Consider the following 13,562-nt stretch of genomic DNA (forward strand, 5'->3'; position numbering starts at 1 on the left):
TAAATGCATAGAACACTAATTACCAAAACTAGACAGGTCAGGGATGATAACAAGGGCATCATCCATGAGGAAAGCAAAAAAGAGAAAGGAAGCAAGAGAGAGAGAGAGAGAGAAAGAAAGAAAGAAAGAAAGAAAGAAAGAAAGAAAGAAAGAAAGAAAGAAAGAAAGAAAGAAAGAAAGAAAGAAAGAAAGAAAGGAGAGAAAGAAAGGAAAGAGAGAAAGAAAAGACCAAAATCGATGTCATAAGAGACTCTAAAACTTTCTTTAGGATGTTGAGGCCAAAGCAAAGGGAAAAAATGCTGCAGTGAGAGAGAAAAAGAGAGATCATGAGAACGATTCAAGATAGAATGGCTTACTGCTCTGTTGTTCATAGGGTTGTGATAAATAATAGTGTGTCAACTGCACACAACAATAACAACAGATTTTGAGACAGACAATTTCACTGTTTTTCAAATCTAGCCCCATAATTTGGAAAGCCTGCTTATTTTGTTTCTTGAATAATGAATTTCTTAATATCATAGAACCCCATCATCCCATAAGTCAAGCATTTTGTCTATAAATCATTCTGGCAGGAATTTGTTCCTCTTAAACTGGCACTGAAAAAGTTTTACTTTATGTCAGTACGTGATCTTAGATTTATAAGAGCTTTTGACCTCTTTCTCGCGTAAAGAGTATATTCTGTTTTCTTGCAACCACAGGTTCTTTGCCTGAGCCCTGGGTGGAGAAGAATCTGTTGCCCTTTATCATCAGGAGGCTTAAAGTTTTGTTCTCTAAGACAGAAGGGTATGCTGTTTAGGATTCTTATATCTCTCAACCATCTTCTAAATCCCTACTTAGTGTTACGTTCTGCCTCTATTCTCTCATGTCTCATGTAGTGTATATTTATGAGAAATGTCCTTCCCACCATCTTCCTTTCTCCTCTTACAGAAAGTGCAGTGTTCTTTTGTGTCAGAAAAACAAAACAAAAAAACAACAACCAACCAAAAACAACAATAACAAAAAACCCACAAAGGTAAGTTTGTTACCATTGTATTTAAAGTGATTTACAGCTGACTCTTCATTAGGCTATAAATCACACAGGAGATATCACACGTTTGACTTTTGGAGTTGCCGGTAGAATTGAACTGTAAGAATGGCATAACCTTTTCATTGGCAGCACATCTCCAACAGACCACATTAACACTCAGATATTTTATACTAATTTTATATTATATTATAGATATTTTATACTAATAAACTTCTCTTTGTGGCACTTCCTAAATGTTTAGCTTACTCATTTTTATCTGCTGACGGTGTTCATGGTGTACCTTTATTTTGTACTCTGCAAACAAAAGGCCAGTTTTACTATCTTGTCTCTGAGAGAATTTCTTCCTTTTTGAAATTTAAGTTACTAGTTGTCTTGAGACTGTAACTATATGATGTGTTAAACCAAGTTGTGCTGTGTAATTCCTCTAACTTTTGTATGTGTGTATATGTCTTATTTATTAATTTTTATGTTTATTATGATTTAATTCAAAGTTTACTAAACAACCTGAATTTTCATACACATATTATTTTGTAACATTAATAACAAAACCTACAATATAATCACACTTTTTTATTGTTGAAGAACATTCTTTGCAGTTTTTTGCATTAAGCTGAATAACTCATCTTATATCTCTTGTTTCTTAAGTTAAGCCAAATAACATTATAAAATTATGGCTATATAGAAGTTCATATATTTAGTAATTTTAAACACATACAATTGCTTTTTAAAAAAATCCAACTACATACAAACATAACATTTTATTTGATAATTATGGTCATACACATTACTAAATAAATGCTCTATGCACTAAAATATATTGAAGTAACCAGGCAACCAAAATATAGCTGGCCATTGTTGAATCTGGGATTTTTAATCCAGAGATAGTGTTCAATTTTCAGCTTCAGAGTTTGGTTTGTGTCCTGTTAAATCAGGACCAACTCATAGTTGATCTTCCAGTGGGTTTTCAGAGGCAGTAAACCAAACGTGAAGAGAGTGTTCATCTTTCTCTTACAGAGCTGCTGATGGATTCAAACCACATTGTTGGTCTTTGGTTTGTCAGTGCAGCACATTACCACTACAAGGTCACCAGAACTAGCTCAAATTTTTGTAATTTGCAATTTTATACTTTTTTTCTGTCATGACATCAGTCATTTTCTACAAAAATAACAATTTGGGATATGAATATCTAGATTTTCCTTAAAAATAGGAGTATATGAAAATTATAAATGAACGTTATAAGTGTTTTTACTTAGGCTCAGTTTAAGTTTTATTGAAGTATCAGAATTTTATGCAGGAAGAAATAGATAAATTTACGGTGGAAATTTTTTACCTGTGTCCTTAAAAATAATGATTTTTCAAGGAAGGAAAATGTGCCGAGATGCTTTTATTTAGGAAGATACATATTTTTAAAAAGTGTGTGCTGTGTACAGGGTCCAGGATACCTTATCGTGACAAAATGCATACTTTAATGGGTTTTAGGCAGAAGAAAATAATTGAACCAGAGTGTGAAGATGTGTAATGGCAAGCTAAAACTGTAAAAAAAACAAAACAAAACAAAACAAAACATTGCAATGTTTTAAGAACTAACATGACAAAAATTTATGTCTAAAAATATGTTAATTAAGTTAATAGAACAATGAGAGAGCAACATTGACTGGAAGTTTGGCTAGTAGCAAAGTCAGTATTTAGAAAATTATCATAACATTTTATTATGGTGAGGAAGATATAGAGAATTGAAAAGAATTTGAAGTTTTGCAGATATGTTAAATTTTAGGGTAATTGATGTAAAACAAGAAATTTAAAAAATCAGTTATTAAAATTTGGAGTAATTTTTAATGTGGGACATCAAATAATGTTAACTAGATATATTTAATCATTGTTTATTGCCATCAAGTTGAGTATAACTCTTAGCAACCCTATGAACAAAAGGCCTGAAGCCTTTCTATAACTATTGTCATTTATCCAAATTCGTAGAGTTTCCAGAGGCATGTTGTTTAGGAAGTGGATGCCACTTCTGCTTCTAAACCTGTCTTAAATCAGGAGCTCCATCAAACACTGTCTATTAGGGGTAACTGTTATGGTATTAGACACCCCAGTGGGACAATGTTCAGTATCACAACAATCCTAGGTTACCTCAGTTACCATATAAAAATAAAAGGAATGTGTAAATATTACAATGAATTAGCTGAGCCAGTAAGCAGCATGCATCATGGTAAATGGAGAAAATTGTGAAGTTTTCAAGGATTTCATTTTACATGGACCTACAATCAATAACAGTGGAATTAGCAGTCAAGAAATCAAACAATGTTTTGCGTTGGGCAAATCTACTGCAAAAGACCTCTAAAAATCTTTAGAAGTAAAAACTATCACTTTAAGAACTAAGGTGAACTTACCCACATACAGTTGTTTCAATTATTTCATATGAATACTAATGCTTGACCATAAAAAAGCTCATAGAATAATTTATTCATTTAATTTATAGCATTGGCAAAGAGCATTGAATAGACCCTGGACTAGAAAAAAAGAAAAAAAACAAACACACCTTGGAAGAAGTACAATTTCAATTCTCCTTAGAACATTGATAGAGGTGAGACTTTATCTCATATCCATTAAACATGTTACTAGGAGGAACGGGTTATTAAAGAAGGACATCATGTCTGGCAAAGTAGAAGGTGAGAGAAAAGAGGAAGCGCCTTAATGAGGTAGAGTGACACCGTGCCTGCTAACAATGGACACAAATTCAGCACTGATTCTAAGGATGGTGCAAGGCTTGTGTTTTATTTACTCTGTTGTGTTTGAGGTTGAAAGAGTTGGAACTGACTTGATGACACTAAACAACAACAATATGATGGACTAATGAAAATCATAGAGACTGAAGAAATCTGCACATTTCACCCAACAAGATCAACATACATTTAGTGATTACTTACTGAGTACAGAAAAATAGTTCAGTTAATTGGAAAGAAACAGAAATTTATCTACCTCCCCCACAATTACATCCTTAAAAAAATAGAATTGATTTGGAGATATGTAACAGAAAGCTGTGATTAAAGGCAATACTAGAAAACAATAGAAAAGATTTTCTAATGCAGTACTTGATTAATTGTCTAATGATCTACACAATGTAAGAGGAAGGAGGTTAATTAGAGGTGGTTAGCGAGAAAAATAACAGGAGTTAGGGGAAGATTTTAGAATGTCAGTGTTCCATAAGGGGAATATCTGACAATTGGATTTTTTAAAGAAGATTTCTTTTGTATAACAGAGTTTAAAATTTGAAATATTAGAGTGAATCATGCTATTTTGAGTCTACTGGAAGTTTCTGTGGTCTAGGGTAGAAATTTGACTTTGCGTCTGTTTGCTTTGAATTTAGATATACGTGTCCATTTTACTATTTAATTTACGTAGGTATAAAACAACTATCTACCATTTCTTTACAGTTGTTATTGTATACCATTGAGTCAGAACTGAGCCAAAGCTGACTCCCTGGCAGGTTTTCAGAGGTGGTTCATCACACTGGAGGAGATTGTCCATCTTTCTTCTGTGGAGCAGCTGGTGGATTTGAACCATGTGGCTTCATGATTAAGGCGCAGTTTCTTGCGATTTGGCAGCCAGAGCTCTCTTCTCTTTATAGAGAAACGTTGAAAAAGAGATATAGTCAAAATGCAGATGCTTCTGACCAAGATGTGTCTTCTTGCGTAATGAAAGTTAGGCATGTCTTACCCAATACTTAATCCTTAATAAAATAAACAGATGCTTTGGCTTTGATTTTTCTTTTACTCTTTCCTCTGAATCTAACTTTGAGTTATTTCATTACCAACAAGTATTTATTTTTTTTAATTGTTGGGGGTTGGTGTCCTTGTCATCTAAAGAACATTCTAAAAGGGATCATGTGGGCCTGATCTTATTTTTTCCCCATATTAGAATGATTATCCATCTGTATTGATTATGCCACAGTGCAATTTGTGCTGTTGTTTTAATGAGCCAAATACAGTATTATTTCAGGTTTTAAAATTCATATAAAATAATTATCTATAGGGTCAATATGAGTTGCAGGCGACTCGATGTCACATAACAACATATTCTGTAGACATTATTGACTATGTAAAGATGATAATTATCCTAGAAAAGAATTTAAAACTACTTCAAAGGTAAGCTAAAAAAATTATGAAGTTTTGGGTAACAGCATAAGAAATTTCTTTCTAAATCTGAAGCGAAAGAGAGCTGCGCAGTGACTCTATGGAGGGGAGATAACTTGTTGGAAGTGGAGCAGGTTTACTTCATGTCAATTTCTTGAGAGCTAGGGGAGATATAAGGATGCAAACTATTAACTTTGTTGTCTTTCTCATATCATTCAGTAAAAAAAAAAATACTGTGATATGCAGTAAGGCACGTATTAGTAAGCGAAAATTAGGAGTTTGTTATCAGTGTCTGTGTTAGGTGAGTGACAAGGAGGCCCAGGTAGCCAGTGCTAATCACGAGTTAGCCTGAAGGGTTGAGGAACATTGCTGATACAGAAGGAGAGCAGGTAGGGCAGGTGACATAAAGGATTGAGTAGCATCTGTGCACGCTTCAAAGGTCTCCAGAAAAATAAGTGGCGAATTGGTGGTGTAGTGCATAGCTAGTTTTGCTCCTATGTGTCTCTCAAGGTTTGAAGCTACCAGTGACTCTGTGGGAGAAAAATGGACAGTCTTCCTTCTGTCAGGATTTACAGTCTATGGAACTCTATTGAAGGTCTCAATGAGTTGGAACAAACTCAATAGCACTGAGTTTGAGTTTTATTAGAAAAATAGATTCCTTAAATACTATGGTAATGGAAAGAATCTGCACTGCCAATCCAAAGGCATGCTATGTTCAAATGCTCCAGTTCCATGGAATACAAATGGGAAATGTCCTTTGCAATTTACTGCCTCTGAAAATGGCTGAAGGGTAAGCTATGAGTCAATAATGGTGGACACTAAAACACAAATTGAAAGTTAACAAAAGATATTGGTCTGGAAAAACATATAATTTCATTTTAACAAGGAGAAATTTGGAGACTTTTAATACAAAAGGGCCATTTGTGCATAAAAGCACATCACAATTTTTGTTATTCACAAACATCTCTTAAAATGAAGTATGCTTCCACCAGAGGAGGATGGGCATTCTCCTCTTGTACCAGTCAGAACCGACTCGATGGTATAACACAAGAAAAAAAGGAAATAATAAAGTATGCTTGGTAAATGCTTTAAAATTTTTTTAATTATTAAGGATCATGCTATTAGGTAATTAATTTGAACACACTTTCATTTTTTTAAAATGACAAAAAGAGGCATAAAAACAGATTTAGAGAAAAACACAAAAGATTTAAATAAATAGAAATTTTGAAACCCAATATTCTTCAAAATGTAAAATATGTATCCTTCAGGTACTTAGGATTTTGTGGATGAACTCAGTATTAACATAAGTCTCCCAGACACTACCGCAAATGTTTGCTTTATCCCTAGTTGAACAATATCTCCAAAGAAGTGATTCAGTTACTAATCTATCTGAACAGTAGAAACAGTAATGAAATAAGAAATGATTGTAGAGACTCATTACATCGCTCTCATAATTGGCAAAACGTGATATGATTGTTAATAGTACTTGAAAAATGTTCATCCAAACCTTCATTATTTAGTGGCACATGAGACTACAATATTTTGATATCTCCTATTCAAATGCTTTTTTAGTCTTCCTGATTTATAGCTTGTTACTTTCAGAGTCTGACCTAGAGATCTTGTCAGTTAATCAACTACTGTATAATTCTCTTTCTCTTGATTTAAAAATGAAGTAAACACATTACTAGAGTTTTGAAAAACAAAAAAATAGGTCAAATTCCACCATATAATTTATATATACTGTAGACCTAGTTAAGCAGCAAAAAGAAACTCTGATTTAAAATTACCCATGCTCCATTTATCTCATGATCAATTAATCAATAGATAAAAACTAATTACACTCCGACCAATTAGATGATCAGTATTTTTATTATTCTTTAACATTAGCAGATGTGTATAATTTTACTCCATCTAGATGAAATTAATGATTTAAAAGCAAAATAAAACCTAAATTAATTCAGTAATTTGTTCAAGAAATAATTTAGAGTCTGGTGATTTCCATATGTGTGTTTATTCTTGGGAATCTAATAATAAATAAAGGGCGGTTTGTTTTATATATAGGAGGAGAAGAGAAACATTGAACTAGAAATTTCAAAAATAATATGTTTCAAAAGTTAAGGTATGGTTCAGAATGGAAGCGTGAAATAAAGCTAACATAGAATGGGAATTCATTTATGACCTGCTCTGACAAAAGCAGACTAAAGGATTTATGATTCTTTAGAAAGGAAAACTCAGTGGAGGGTAGCTATGTATGGTTCCAACTTGTCGTTGCACAACAAGAACAACAATAAAACAAGAAAAATGTTCATCAATGAAAATGATAAGATAAAACCTTGGGGAAAGTAAGAGAAAACAAGGAAAGGGAAGAAGGAGAAAGAACTTTCAAGAAACTGAAATATTAAAAAAAAAGAAAACCACCCCCGAAACCCAATCCATATATATGATTAGAGTAGTGTATACATGAGGGCTGGTATAGGAGGATTTATAAATGCAGAACCACATAGATAAAGATTTAGATCTTACATTATTATTTTCAGTCTGAAGCCATTAAAACATTTTTAAATGGTAGTTAACATTACTCAAATTATATCTTAAAAAATATCTTTCTGCATAAAATAGAAAATGGAAAGGTGTTAAGAAAGGGAGTTATACTTATTAAGAGAAACAACAATATGGGTGGGAGGGGCAACATAAAAGTGAATACTCTGAGAAATAATTATAAAAATTAAATTGAATTCTAGAAGTTGATGACTGATTAAAAGGTAAGAGTGTGAAAAGAGAGTCTGGGAAGACTTTAGACTAATTAATTGTTTTGTTCAATAGTAGTATCAGTTATTAAAATAGCGAATGCTGACTTGGAGCAGATTTTCTTGTAGGAATATGCTTTGTTTTGTATCATCTCTTTCAGTAGGTGATGAGTTCAGTTCCAGATATATTTACTTCAAATGTTGTCTGTGATATGTAAACAAAGACAATATTTTTTTTAATTTGTTCATGTAATTCTGGAATAAAAAAGGTAATTAGAAGAATCAAACACAGATTGCACAAGAACCTAAATTGGACCTTGAGTCTCTCCCACCTGAATTTAAAAACTATCTCAGGAACAGAATACCTTGGGCGCTAATGAATGAAGATGGGATGACCTGTGGGAAGACATCAAGAGTATTATCAGTGAAGAACACTAAAGATCATTACAAACAGAGAGGAGGAAAAGACCGAGATGGATGTCAGAAGAGACTCTGAATATTGCATTTGAACACAGAAAGCCAAAACCAGGGAAAGAAATCAGGATGTTAAGAAGATTTCAGTAATAGAGTTTTTGTTGTTGTTGTTCTATGTGCCATCAAGTCGCTTGTGTCTCATAGCGACCTTATACAGAACAGCACTAAATCCTACTCTATCCTTTGCCAATCTCACTGCCTTCAACACACCCATCCTGATTACCCCAGTCACTGAATCAATCCACCTCACAGAGGGTATTCCCCTCCTGCACTGTTCCTCCATCTTTCCAAACATGATGTCCCTCTCCAAGGACCTCTCCCTCCTTACATGTCCAAAGTATGTCAGACGAAGCCCCAGAATCCTTGCCTCCAAGGAGCAGACCAGTTTAACCCTCTCCAGGATGAATTTGTTTTCTTAGCAGTTCATGGTACATTCAATACTCTTCTCCAGCACCTCAGCTCAAAGGCATCAATTCTTCTTCTGTCCTCTCTGCTCATTGTCCAACTCTCTGATGCATAACAGGTGATTGCAAAGACCCTGGCCTGTATCAGACGCACCTTAGTCTCCAGAGTGACACAATTGCTCTTCAGTACTTTGGAGAGGTCCCTAACAGCAGACTTTCCCATTGCAATACGTCTTTTAATTTTCTGGATGCTATTGCCAAGAGTGTTGACTGTGGAGTCAAGCAGACTAAAGTTGTTAACAATCACAATCTCTTCACCATCCATCCTGATGCTGCCAGTTGGTCCAGTAGTGAGAATCTTTGTCTTCTTGATATTGAGTCTCAATCCATTTTGGAGGGTGAAGTCCTTGACCCTCTGCAGCAAGCGTTACAGGTCCTCCTCAGTTTCAGCAAGCAGGGTTCTGTGACCTGCATAATGCAGCTTGTTGATAGATCTTTCACCAGCCCTGACACCACATTTTCTTATAGAGCCCAGCCTCTTGGATAATATGTTCTGCATACAGGTTGAAAAATTATGGAGATAGGACATATCTCTGGCATACACCCTTCCCAATTTTGAACCATGCAGTGTTCCCTTGCTCTGTTCTGACAACTGCCTCTTGGTCCAAGTATAGGTTTCGCATTAGCACGACCAAGTGTTCTGGGATTCCCATTCTTCTCATAGTCAGCCACAGTTTATTATCCACACACTCAAACGCCTTTATATAATCAATGAAACACACACATTCTTCTGGTATTCTCTGTTTTCAGGTAAGATCCATCTGACATTAGCTACAATATCCCTAGTAGCATGACCCCTTCTAAACCCAGCCTGGACTTCTGTCAGTTCTTTGCTGATGTGCTCTTCCAATCTTTTTTGGATAATCTCCAGGAGAATCTTGCTTGCATGTGAAATCAATGAGATTGTTTTATAGTTTCTACACTCTGTTGAGTCACCCTTCTTTGGAATGGGAACAAATATAGATCACTTCCAGTCAGTTGGCCAAGTGGTTGTTCTCCAGATTTCTTGGCACAATTTGGTGAGCACGTCCAGGGCAGCATCAGTTAGCTGAAATAGGTCAATTGATACACCATCTATTCCTGAGGTCTTATTTTTTGCTATTTCCTTCCAAACACCTTGAACTTCTTCCTTCCTCACCATAGGCTCTTGCTCATACGTTGTTTCATGAAATTCTTCTGTGTCTGCCAATTCCTTTCGATACAGTGACTCAGTATATTCTTTCCATCTTCTTTTAATGCTTCCTGGATCATTTATTATTCTGCCTAAAGCATCCTTGATTATAGCAACTCGAGGTCTGAAATACTGAACTAGTTCGGCCCTTTTGATTTTCTGACTCCAACTCCTTGCACATTTCATTGTAATATTTTACTTTGTCATCTCCTGCTTTCTTTTGGAATCTTCTGTTCAGCACTTTAGTATCTTGAATTCTTCCTTCTGCTTTGGCTTCTCTGTGCTCCAGTGCAATATTCAGAGTTTCTTCTGACATCAATTTTGGTCTTTTCTTTCTCTTCTCTCTTTGTAATAACCATTTGCACTCTTCCTGGATGATACCTTTGACATCCTCCAACAGCTCATTTGATCTTCGCTCATTAGTGTTCAAGGCCTCAAACCTGTTCCTGAGATGGTTCTGAAATTCAGGTGGGATAAACGTAAAAAAAAAAGTTAGAAATAGTGACATCAATAAATATTTAATTGGAATCAACATATTTAAGAAGAAACCAGATGAAAGAACACTGATTTTAAAAAAGGAGAGGAGAATTGCTGTGGTTGTACCTTTAAATAAATTAGAGAAGATGTTGTTTTTTGGTATATTCAAGTCAAATATGACTCAGTAACCCTATGAACAACAAGTCTGAAATGCTCTTCTATCCTGTGCCATCCTCTTTGTCTCTGACACACTGGAGCCCATTGCTGCCGTCATTGTGTCCGTCCACCTGGTTGAGGGTCTTCCTCTCTTTCACTGATCCTCCACCTTTCCAAGCATAATGTCCCTCTTCAATGAACTGCCTCTCTAGCAACATGCCCAAAGTATGTTAAATTAAGCTTCATCTTCTTTGCCTCCAAGGAGCACTCTGGCTGTACTTTCTCCAAGATCTACTTTTTTGTTCTTTTGCCTGTCCGTGGAATACTCAGTACTCTTCTCTGACATCATATTCAAAGATATCACTTCATCTGTCATCCTTAGTGACTTTTCAGCTCTCAACTGAATAGCAAGTGAACGAAAAACCATGGTCTGAACAAGGTGCACTTTACCCTTCAAATCGAAAATCATTGCTCTTCAACAATTTGGAGAGGTCCCTGACTGCAAATTTTCCCCGTGCAATATGTCTCCTCATCTCCTACTGCTGGTACAAAGTATATTGATTATGGATCCAAGTCAGATGGAGTCATTGACAGTTTCAATCTTTTCTACATTTTAATGTTGCCTATCATTACAATGGTGAGAGGTTATTTTTTTCCTTGATGTTGAAATATGATCCATATTAAAGGCTTCAGTGTTAGATTTCTGCAACAAGTACTTCAAATTCTCACTTTCAGTAAGCAAGGTTGGGCCATCTGCATAAACACAGGCTATTGATGATTCTTCCTTCAATCCTGATGCCACATTTTCTTCATAGGGTACAAATGATCCAATAATGTGATTAATATACAGATTGAATAGGTGTGGAGAAAAGATACAACCCTGATTCACATCTTTCTTATTTTAAACCACTTAGTGTTCCCTTGTTCTCTTTGCACAGTAGCCGTTTGATCTAGGTGTAGATTTCACATGAGCACAGTTAAGTTTTTTGGGATCCCCATTCTTCTCAATGTTAGCCACAATTTGTTATGATTCACACAGTCTAATGCTTTTGCACAGTCAATAAGGCACAAAAAGACATTCTTTTATTCTTTGGTTTCAGACAGGATCTATACGGCATCAGCATGATATAATTGCAGCCCCTTCCAAATCCAGCTTGAATATCTGACAGTTTTCTCTATATGCACTGTCTTAGCTCATTTTGTATGATTTTCAGCAGTATTTTGTTTGCATGTTATATTAATTATATTGTTTAATAATTTCCATAATATATTGGTTCACTTTTCTTGGGAATGGGAACAAATGTGACTCTCTTCTAGTCAGATGTCCAGGTAGCAATCTTCCAAATTTCCTCGTACAGACTGCTGAGTATTTTCAGGGTTGCAAAATTTGGAAAAAATAAAGAAGGAAGAGTAGTTGGAAAGTATGGATTCTGTGACAGAAATAAGGCTGGAAAGAGTAATTTAATTTTGTATGCTCAATGATTTATTCATTGCCCATATCTTTGATTCTAAAGAAAATGGCAATGTTACACAAGAACCCTACCAGATGGACCGCATAGCAATCAGACTGACTACATCTGTGGAAGAAATTATTGGAGAAGCTCAGTCTGAACAGTCAGATCAGGTCAGATGTTGATTGTGGAACACACCATCAATGACTCATGTGCTAGTTCAATTAGAGGCTTAAGTTAATCAAAACAAGTTTCCAAGAACAAAAACATAATCTGAAGTCTATCCCACTTGAATTTAAAAATCATGTTAAGAATAGGTTTGCGATAGAATGAGTTCTAAAATAATTACTGGATGCTTAGCATACTTCTTACTTTATTTTCTGTTAACTTGATCTTTACAACAATCCTGTGAGGTACTCATTAACCATCCCCATATTGTGTAAAATCTCAACTTTTAGTGCCGGAGCTAGTGTTTGGATTCAAACATGTTAGCTCCATAGTGTAAGCTGTAAAACTCTGAAATTTAGCTTCTGTTACTGTGCAAACACCAAATTCTCATCTGTCATTGCTTGTTTCTGAGCTCCACAACCTGTGTGCAATTTGTTATTCCTTGTTGACAAATAGTGATTAGTTTTGAGTCACATTTTCGTGCTGAAATTTCCCTTTTTTTATTTCAATTTATCACTGTTGTTTACTTGGAATAAAGGAATACGCCAATTGGTGGAATTTCTATATTCTAAAACTCTCTCAAACACATTCATTCTTATGTAAATAAATATCTAGCTAATTTTATCTGGATACTTAATAATCTTGAGATAACCTTAACAATGTTTACTAAACACAATTTAGCTATTACTGCTAAATCACTTTTCTCTCTCAAAGAAGCTGGTAGATTCGAACCTTAGAGTTCCTTAGAGTTGGCATTGCAGCTCCTTACCACTAGAATACCAGACTCCCAAGGTATATAATATCAAGATATTGTGTTATGCAGAAATTTTTTGTTAATGTCATTTATTAAAATATTTTAAAATGGTCTTTATTATTTATATAAATTTTCTGATTTTAACTTCTGTGAAAAATACTTGATGTATACATTTATTTTTGTTATTTTATTCTTTGTAGGGTTTTTTTGGTGTTCAATTTGCTCTTGTTTTACTAAATTCTAAGATGGAAGTACCAATATTGTACTTGAGACTTTATTGACTTAAGATTTTATTTTCTAATAAAAATATTTAATGTTATACATTTCTTTAGATTATTGCTTTAGTTACATTCCACAAATTTTGAAATGCAGCATTTTCATATAATTTCCATTTGTAATTCCTTCTTTTACCCTTGCTCTATTATATTTTATAGGCTATGAAATGCTGAAGATGGCACAGGATATGACAAGGTTCTGACATGTTGTTCATAGGGTCACTATGATTCCTACTCTCATTAGTGATTCCTAACAACAATA

This window comes from Elephantulus edwardii, unplaced genomic scaffold (assembly GCF_000299155.1).
Source record: "Elephantulus edwardii isolate Elephantulus edwardi_28Jun2011 unplaced genomic scaffold, EleEdw1.0 scaffold00085, whole genome shotgun sequence".
In the NCBI taxonomy this organism is placed as follows: Eukaryota; Metazoa; Chordata; class Mammalia; order Macroscelidea; family Macroscelididae; genus Elephantulus; species Elephantulus edwardii.